This window comes from Coregonus lavaretus (assembly GCF_964263955.1).
Source record: "Coregonus lavaretus genome assembly, contig: HAP1_SCAFFOLD_405, whole genome shotgun sequence".
Classification (NCBI taxonomy): Eukaryota; Metazoa; Chordata; class Actinopteri; order Salmoniformes; family Salmonidae; genus Coregonus; species Coregonus lavaretus.
In genome coordinates this window covers 292,464-303,106 of record NW_028160816.1, presented here as the reverse complement: position 1 = coordinate 303,106, position 10,643 = coordinate 292,464, and positions in this window count along the sequence as shown.

The window sequence follows — 10,643 nt, the reverse complement described above, 5'->3', positions numbered from 1 at the left end:
TTGTTTGTCTATATTCTGTCTTGATTTGATGGATCAACATACAAGCCTACAGTATTATCTGACATATGGGCCCTGGTCGAATTTACTTAGAGGAAGTTAGAAAGGAAGGAAGCATTTCTGAAGTATTCAAACAGGGCCTTAGACTTCTCTACATAAGATCACAGAGGTCTAAAAACATTAACAAACTTTGATTTTGCAGTGAAACATCACTTTTAGGTTGATAACTTAGAATATTAAATTGAGCAAAGGGGAGACTACGAAAATAGTTTATTTAAAACAATTGCCTTTAGGCGAAATAGTGGACGAGATTTCATTCCATGTGTTAAGTTTCCTTTTAACTTAAAAATGATAGAAACATCTTGTATCCACAAGCCTAGCTGTAAACAGAGTTCAGAAAGGCCCTAAAAATTGTCAAAAGACTCCAGCCACCCAAGTTATAGACTTATCTCTTCGACTGCCAAGTCTGGGACCAAAAGGCTCCTGAACAGCTTCTAACCCCAAGCCATCAGACTGCTAAACAGATAATCAAATGGCTACCCGGACTATTTGCATTGACCCCCTTTTTATTTAGACTGACTCTCTTGCTCTATACACACTCACTGCACTCCACCCACTCACTGGACCCACATGCATACTACATTTTTACCCCTACATACATGTACATATTATGCCAAACGTCAGCCTCGAAACCTTAATGACTTGGAGAAGATCTGCAAAGAGGAGTGGGACAAAATCCCTCCTGAGATGTGTGCAAACCTGGTGGCCAACTACAAGAAACGTCTGACCTCTGTGATTGCCAACAAGGGTTTTGCCACCAAGTACTAAGTCATGTTTTCCTCATTAAAATGCAAATAAATGTATAACATTTTTGACATGCGTTTTTCTGGATTTTTTTGTTGTTATTCTGTCTCTCACTGTTCAAATAAACCTACCATTAAAATCATAGACTGATCATTTCTTTGTCAGTGGGCAAACGTACAAAATCAGCAGGGGATCAAAGGGGAGAGAGAGAGGGGAGAGAGAAAGGGAGGAAGAGAGAGAGGGGAGAGAGAGACATCTGTTAGGCGAAATATTTGTGGCCCGTTGTCATAAGAAAATGGCAACCAGTGAAGAACAAACATTGTAAATACCACCAATATGTACCTGTTTATTTATCTTCCCCACTATTAGTACTACCACTATTTACACACTACTAAAACACTGTACATAACTGATAATAGAACACTTGAAATGTCTATATGTTTTTAACCAACGTTTACTGTTAATTTCTAAACGTTTTTTGTTGATGTTAAATTTGTTTCTTCTCACTTTTGTTCACCAGCGAACAGCTAAAGACAGTGCATATCAGTGGACCAATGAACAGGGCTGTTGTGGTGACCGTATTACCGCCACACCGGCGGTCACGAGTCGTGAAGGCAGTCAAATTCCACATGACCGTTTAGTCACGGTAATTAGGCTTCTCCAAGCTCTGATGCTGCTGATGGTCATTAGTATCCTACCAAACTTGCTAACTGCCTGGTACTCAGCACTCTATTGTCCCTCTAATCACTCTGACGTCAATGCAAATGTATTCAAACACTTAATGAGAGCCAATGAGCTCATGTTGCGAAACATTTCCATAGGCTATGCAATTGATAAAACAGAGTGATGGCCTCTATTAAAAAGAGGAGGATCCCATCAGCTTTCTATAGGCTAGGCCTACTATATTTATTTCTCAACCTTCCTAATATTAAGCACATTGTTTCTCTTTACAACAGGAGTATAGCCTACCTGGCTGGCATGAAAATAAAAAAGTGTCCTCCATTCGATATTTAAGTGCAAAGATGACAATTATTTCTTCCCCTGCCCCTGTGTCACGCCCTGACTCAGGGGACTCGTATATGTTGAGTCAGGGTGTGGTTTTCTATGTGGTGTATATCTATGTGTATGTTCTAGTATGTGTAGATCTATGTTGGCCGGGTGTGGTTCCCAATCAGAGGCAGCTGTCGCTCGTTGTCTCTGATTGGGGATCATACTTAGGCAGCCTTTTGGCACTCGTTAGTTGTGGGATCTTGTTCCGTGAGTAGGCTTGTTTTGTGTGTAGCCTGAGGACTTCACGTTTCGGTTGTTTGTTGTTTTGTTTAGTGTGTTTATCATTTAAAATAAACATGTACGCATTTCACGCTGCGCCTTGGTCTGACCCGTCCTTAAACGAACGTGACACCCTGTTTCGAGACAGGTGCATGATAATGGTCCATTCTAAATCGAAACTAATTTCACACATATGTTATTTAGTATATGTTATGTAAAGACATGATTAAGTCAATAATAGTCTGATGGGTGACAATATTAGCCTATCACTTGTGAATTATATATTATCACTTGTGAATGATGCCCAGTATAAGGCAAGAAACAATGCTTTTTTTTGTGTGACTTCTTCGAATCATAGTCGCACACCTCATGTAGCCTAGCCATAGGCCTATATGTTTTAAAAAGGTTTGTATCACAACTAAAGTGGCCAAATAACTTCTTTAAATTAAGCACATTAATCCACTGGCATACACAGTACCAGTAAAAAGTTTGGACACACCTACTACTTTCTTTATTTTTACTATTTTCTACATTGTAGAATAATAGTGAAGACATCAACACTATGAAATAACACATATGGAATCATGTAGTAACCAAAAAAGTGTTAAACAAATCAAATATATTTTAGATTCTTCATAGCCACCCTTTGCCTTGATGACAGATTTGCACACTCTTGGCATTCTCTCAACCAGCTTCATGAGGTAGTCACCTGGAATGCATTTCAATTAACAGGTGTGCCTTCTTAAAAGTTACGTTTTGGAATTTATTTCCTTCTTAATGCGTTTGAGCTAATAAGTTGTGTTGTGCCAAGGTAGGGGTGGTATACAGAAGATAGCCCTATTTGGTAAAAGACCAAGTCCATATTATGGCAAGAACAGCTCAAATATGCAAAGAGAAACAACAGTTCATCATTACTCTAAGATATGAAGGTCAGTCAATACGGAACATTTCAAGACCATTTAAATTTTCTTCAAGTGCAGTCGCAAAAACCATCTAGCGCTATGATGAAACTGGCTCTCATGAGGACCGCCACATGAATGGAAGACCCAGAGTTACCTCTGCTGCAGAGGATAAGTTCATTAGAGTTACCAGCCTCAGAAATTGCAGCCCAAATAAATGCTTCACAGAGATGCATCTGTGACTTGAAACAGATGCATCTCAACATCAACTGTTCAGAGGAGACTGTGTGAATCAGGCCTTCATGGTCGAATTGCTGCAAAGACAGTTCTTCCAATATCTTCAATATGCACCTCGGAATTGGATAAGGACGCGCGCAGTTGCGTCCCCGATGTGTATGTCTTAACTTGTAGCCTGTGAGAAAGACCCGATCACGTGACGGAGAGCCATGTGAGTGAGAGACACTTTGGATTGCGCAGCACACTCGGGGAGAAGGGCACAATGCAGCACTCCGGGCCGCAAAAGGCATGGATTGGTTTAGGGTGCATTACGGCCACACAAAGGGAATGCCGCCCGGAAATTCGAGGCATTATAAAGTGCTTGTCAAATTGTGAATGAGAGACTGATGAAGTGTGTACAGCCTGCGCTTAAAACAAAGCAGAGCTCATGCCTTTCAAGCGACTTTTTTCAAATCATCATTAGAGTCTCATCATACAGCCTTACAATGTTTTAAAAATCTAAACATATAGCCCAACGTTTGTAGAACAACTAAAGTTACATTAATAACTCTAAATGAAGCATAAAGGAGGACCTGTTTCTTTGTTAACCGCTCAACACAGAATAGCCGCATGTGGCCACTTCCTCAAATCGTTTGGAGAAAATATCCTTTCTATTTTATTCAGCTTTGTTCAATTGTATTCTTCATACTATAAAATAATGCCATGGAATTCTAACCATATCTTGTCTGCTAAATGAACTAGTGTAGCCCACAGCCACATGGCATAGCCAGATCAGGACCTAACATAAGGACAACTCAGAGTATGCTATTCTTTTTTTCTGAAATAGACTACATTTTCTAAAATAAATAATGGATTTTGTATTACAAGGATTCATTAGACTTTTTAAATGGCTTGTAGGCTATGTGGCGTACCGCGGACAAGCCACCAGGGGGAGACTCATCGAGGCCTGGTGACAGACGGAGCCAACATCACGCAGCGGTGCCTCCCTCTGCTGGACGTGCCAGGTCTCGACGGGTCCTCCGACCAGGACTAATTGGGGCTGATTGAAGCTGGTGAGTAAACGAGGGTCTGATTGCTCACCAGCCGTACAGGGTCCATACAGCTGCCAGGAGGGAAGCACGGGGGAGAGGTGGGAGGTAGTTAGAGGTTGATACCGGACAGACGTCCTCACGGTCTGATAGAACCGAGGGGCTCTGGGTTCTACCCCAGAGGAGGGGCTCTGTGTTCTACCCCAGAGGAGGGGCTCTGGGTTCTACCCCAGAGGAGGGGCTCGGTGTTCTACCCCAGAGGAGGGGCTCGGTGTTCTACCCCAGAGGAGGGGCTCTGTGTTCTACCCCAGAGGAGGGGCTCTGTGTTCTACCCCAGAGGAGGGGCTCGGTGTTCTACCCCAGAGGAGGGGCTCGGGGTTCTACCCCAGAGGAGACAGCATTCCCCGGAGCGTGTCAGCTTTGGGCTGTGGAAGTCCTTCCAGCTGTCTGTCTGTCTCACCGCTCAGTGTGTCAGCTTTGGGCTGTGGCAGTCCTTCCAGCTGTCTGTCTGTCTGTCTCACCGCTCAGTGTGTCAGCTTTGGGCTCTGGCAGTCCTTCCAGCTGTCTGTCTGTCTGTCTCACCGCTCAGTGTGTCAGCTTTGGGCTCTGGCAGTCCTTCCAGCTGTCTGTCCCTCTCTCTTTCTCCCTCGCTCTTTGTTCATTGGAGCGGCATCGTGGGGAGTGTCGGCGGCGGTCTCGTGACCGTGAGTCTGTGTCGGGACCGCCGTGTTTTAGAGTTGGACCGCCTCTTCTTAGGAGACCTACAGAGAGACCGACAGACATCATTACATCTTAGGAGACCTACAGAGAGACAGACCCATTCACTAGAAGTTTCATCAGCTATTCACAAAGGTTGATTTAAAAGGCTAAACTAATCCTAAATCAGCACATTCTTTCTGAGACACTTTCTGAATATGGGCGTTAATGTATTTCCTGGAGATTCTTTATCTATGACATCACAGTCTCATCCTGGTTCATATCATTATAATCTAGACTGACATGTTGAGTTCCCAGTTATCTCTGGCCTAACTTATTATTGTTGACTAACCAATCAGATCCTCACCTGGATCCAACTAAACAATCAGATCCTCACCTGGATCCAACTAAACCTTGAATAACCAATCAGATCCTCACCTGGATCCAACTAAACAATCAGATCCTCACCTGGATCCAACTAAACAATCAGATCCTCACCTGGATCAAACTAACCAATCAGATCCTCACCTGGATCCAACTAAACAATCAGATCCTCACCTGGATCCAACTAAACAATCAGATCCTCACCTGGATCAAACTAACCAATCAGATCCTCACCTGGATCCAACCTAACCTTGACTAACCAATCAGATCCTCACCTGGATCCAACTAAACAATCAGATCCTCACCTGGATCCTGAGCGTGACCTCTTGCCGTCTGGTCGGTGTCTTCCATCCTTCATAGGGGGGGGTTAAGGTCCATGTTCATATCCTGACGAGCCATAACCTTTAGAACATCAATAAGTCAGTAAATATGTTAATACAATTATTTGTTGCATGTAGAACGTTTGCAATGCATGATGGGTTCTGAGAAGTGATAAACGTTAGCTGAGTATCTATGCTGCTATAGTCTATGTGCTGGGGGGCTAGGGTCATTCTGTCCTGTCTGGTGTAATTCTCCTGTCTTATCTGGGGGGGGTGAATAGTTATGCACACTCAAGTTTTCTGTTTTTTTGTCTTATTTCTTGTTTGTTTCACAATAAAAAATATTTTGTATCTTCAAAGTGGCATGTCATGTAAATCGAATGATACAAACCCCCAAAATAGGAAAAATGCCAAGGGGGGTGAATACTTTCGCAAGCCACTGCATATAGTGCAAACTAATGGGGCAAACTCAGAAGTTCAATCACTTGCGTCTCTGTGCGGCCTGGTATTTCTTCTGCGCAGCAGTCCTGGAGGAGGTGCACGGCTGCACAGTGCAACAGGGAACATTGGTCATAGAGCCTCGCGGGGCAAACGTTAGGAGAAATTTAATCGATGGAATTAAAATGAGGGAATTAAAAGTTAAAGGAGAAGGAAAGACTACAACGACCAAGAGCCAACAGGTAGCTAGCTACATCAAACCAGCTGCATCAAACCAGGAGAAGCTAGTTAACTAGCTAGCTAGGCTAATTGAGGCTGCTACTTTATATTCTGAATGGAGTTGCAGCCTCAATTAGCCTAGCTAGCTAGTTAACTAGCTTCTCCTGGTTTGATGCAGTCAAGACAGGTACTACGTAATCATATTGGATGATAAATAAGCTAGCTACGGTACCTATTAGTCGACTATAGCGTGAATTGGCTTGGTTGGTTGCCGTCTCTCTCTCCTCCCTGTTCCGGTGTCACTCGCTCACAGTACGGCCCCTCCCACTTTATCAGCTCTGGTTAATAAAGTAGCTTTAAAAATTACTTTTCTGCTACTTCCCTCACCCGGATCGGACCGGGTCTGGATCTGACCAGGTCTATACGGAGCGGGTAGAGTCGTCTCCGGGTCCGTTCAGAAGGGGTCTCTATATTTTTAAAATGTACAGTATTTATGCATATCGGGTCGAGGTGGGAAAGCCAACTTTTTGGACCCGTGAAGATATCTACCATGGACTCACCAGCTCCCACTTTCTCCTGTTGTGCTATTTCCAAACTAACAATTACATGACTGGCTCAACTATTCTGGGGAACTACGGTAAGCTTCATAATGTAAAATAATGTGACAGGTGAAATGAAGAACACAATCTGCTTTACCTCCTAACGTATTGCACAAGTTGACTGCAGGTATTAACTTTAAAAAGTATCTACAAATATAAAAATGTATTGAAAAACTTCAAATAAATAGTTTTGACGGTATTGAAAAACCATCCTGTGGCTTTTTCCAAATACCCCAGTATAGGGTATATACAGTATACCTCCCAAACCTAACCCTGACCTGTTCAATGGACGTATTACCTTGTCCCGGACAATTCTTTCTAATGTGTCAAGTAATTATATTTTTGTTTACTCATGATTTGGTTGGGTCTAATTGTGTTGTTGTCCTGGGGTTCTGTGGGGTCTGTGTGTTTGTGAACAGAGCCCCAGGACCAGCTTGCTTAGGGGACTCTTCTCCAGGTTCATCTCTCTGTAGGTGATGGCTTTGTTATGGAAGGTTTGGGAATCGCTTCCTTTTAAGTGGTTGTAGAATTTAACGGCTCTTTTCTGGATTTTGATAACTAGTGGGTATCGTCCTCATTCTGCTCTGCATGCATTATTTGGTGTTTTACGTTGTACACTGAGGATATTTTTGCAGAATTCTACATGCAGAGTCTCAATTTGGGGTTTGTCCCTTTTTGTGAATTCTTGGTTGGTGAGCGGACCCCAGACCTCACAACCATAAAGGGCAATGGGTTCTATAACTGATTCAAGTATTTTTAGCCAGATCCTAATTGGGATGTCGAATTTTATGTTCCTTTTGATGGCGTAGAAGGCCCTTCTTGCCTTGTCTCTTCGTTCAGATCGTTCACAGCCTTGTGGAAGTTACCTGTGGTGCTGATGTTTAGGCCGAGGTATGTATCGTTTTCTGTGTGATCTAGAGCAAGGTTTGGCAATATATATTTACATAAGTATTCACACCCCTGAGTCAATACATGTTAGAGTAAACTAGGGCAGCGATTACAGCTGATAGTCTTACTGGGTAAGTCTCTAAGAGCTTTGCACACCTGGATTGAACAATATTTGCAATTTTTTATTTTTTATTTTTTAATTCTTCAAGCTCTGTCAAGTTGGTGTTAGTCATTGCTAGACAGCCATTTTCAGGTCTTGCCATAGATAGGCCCCCTGTAGCTCAGTTGGTAGAGCATGGCGCTTGCAACGTCAGGGTTGTGGGTTCGATTCCCACGGGGGGCCAGTATGGATTTTTTTTTAATGAAAAATGTATGCACTCACTAACTGTAAGTCGCTCTGGATAAGAGTGTCTGCTAAATGACTAAAATGTAAAAAATGTTCAAGCCGATTTCAGTCAAAACTGTAACTAGGCCATTCAGGAACATTCAATGTCGTCTTGGTAAGCAGCTCCAGTGTTGGCCTTGTGTTGTAGGTTATTGTCCTGCTGAAAGGTGAATTTGTCTCCCAGTGTCTGTTGGAAAGCAGACTGAACCAGGTTTTTCTCTAGGATTTTGCCTGTGGTTAGCTCTATTCCATTAATTTTTATCCTAAAAAACTCCCTAGTCCTTGCCGATGACAAGCATACCCATAACATGATGCAGCCACCACCATGCTTGAAAATAGGAAGAGTGGTACTCAGTGATGTGTTGTGTAGGATTTGCCCCAAACATAACGCTTTGTATTCAGGACATGAAATTAATTTCTTTGCCACACTGTTTTGTAGTTTTACTTTAGTGCCTTATTGCAAACAGGATGCATGTTTTGGAATATTATTTAGGTTAGTATGCGGAGTAACTACAATGTTGTTGATCCGTCTTCAGTTCTCTGTAACTGTTTTAAAGTCACCATTGACCTCATGGTGAAATCCCTGAGCTGTTTCCTTCCTCTCCAGCAACTGAGTTAGGAAGGACGCCTGTATCTTTGTAGTGACTGGGTGTATTGATACACCATACAAAGTGTAGTTAATAACTTCGCCAAAATCGAATCTATGAATGTATTCATATCACCTGTTGTTGCTGTGCCATGTTTTGGCTGAAGGCTTTGTTGTGTGGAGGGTATCCCACAGGGAAGCCTGGAGGCCCCGTACCACGGAGGGGCTGGCCTGGGTGGGCATGCCCAAGAGGAGGCACCATTCCTGCGTAGGCCTGGCAGGCAACAAGACAGACAGAGACAGAGCGAGAGAGAGAAATAACAGTATATTACCTGGTGGGTGGGGTCAGTATATTACCTGGTGGGTGGGGTCAGTGTATTACCTGGTGGGTGGGGTCAGTGTATTACCTGGTGGGTGGGGTCAGTGTATTACCTGGTGGGTGGGGTCAGTATATTACCTGGTGGGTGGGGTCAGTGTATAACCTGGTGGGTGGGGTCAGTGTATTACCTGGTGGGTGGGGTCAGTGTATTACCTGGTGGGTGGGGTCTTGAGTCATGCCCATCATGTGCTGATGAAAGTGCTGGGGGAAGCCTGGAGGATGCTGGGTACTGTCAGAATGAAACACACTCACACACACACACAGAGTTAACACTCACACACACCGTTCACACACACAGAGTTAACACTCACACACACAGTTCACACACACAAAGTTAACACTCACACACACAGTTCACACACACAAAGTTAACACTCACACACACAGTTCACACACACAGAGTTAACACTCACACACACACCGTTCACACACACAGAGTTAACACTCACACACACAGTTCACACACACAGAGTTAACACTCACACACACAGTTCACACACACAGAGTTAACACTCACACACACAGTTCACACACACACACACCGTTCACACACACAGAGTTAACACTCACACACACAGTTCACACACACAGAGTTAACACTCACACACACAGTTCACACACACAAAGTTAACACTCACACACACAGTTCACACACACAAAGTTAACACTCACACACACAGTTCACACACACAGAGTTAACACTCACACACACAGTTCACACACACAGAGTTAACACTCACACACACAGTTCACACACACACACACCGTTCACACACACAGAGTTAACACTCACACACACAGTTCACACACACAGAGTTAACACTCACACACACAGTTCACACACACAAAGTTAACACTCACACACACAGTTCACACACACAGAGTTAACACTCACACACACAGTTCACACTCACACACACCGTTCACACACACAGAGTTAACACTCACACACACAGTTCACACACACAGAGTTAACACTCACACACACAGTTCACACACACAGAGTTAACACTCACACTCACACACACAGAGTTAACACTCACACACACAGTTCACACACACAAAGTTAACACTCACACACACACACACACACACAGAGTTAACACTCACACACACACACACAGAGTTAACACTCACACACACAGTTCACGGCCTTACAAAGGGGGCGGGGCTGTTGAGGTCTCGTCCTTCTTCGATTCGTTGGCTACCTCAGGCTCGTCATCATAGTCGAAACGGTCCAATAGCGTCTAGACAAGAGAGAAGAGAGGAGGTTCAGCACACAACTCACACACATTTGTTCATTTAGAACCGTAACCCATGTTTTAAATATTGTCTGCTTCCTGCTACCATGTGGTAAATACACACTATATATATTCAAATTCTAGATTTGGCTACTTCAGCCACACCTGTTGCTGACAGGTGTATAACATCAAGCACACAGCCATACAATCTCCATAGACAAACATTGGCAGTAGAATGGCCTGTAGTGAAGAGCTCAGTAACTTTCAAAGTGGC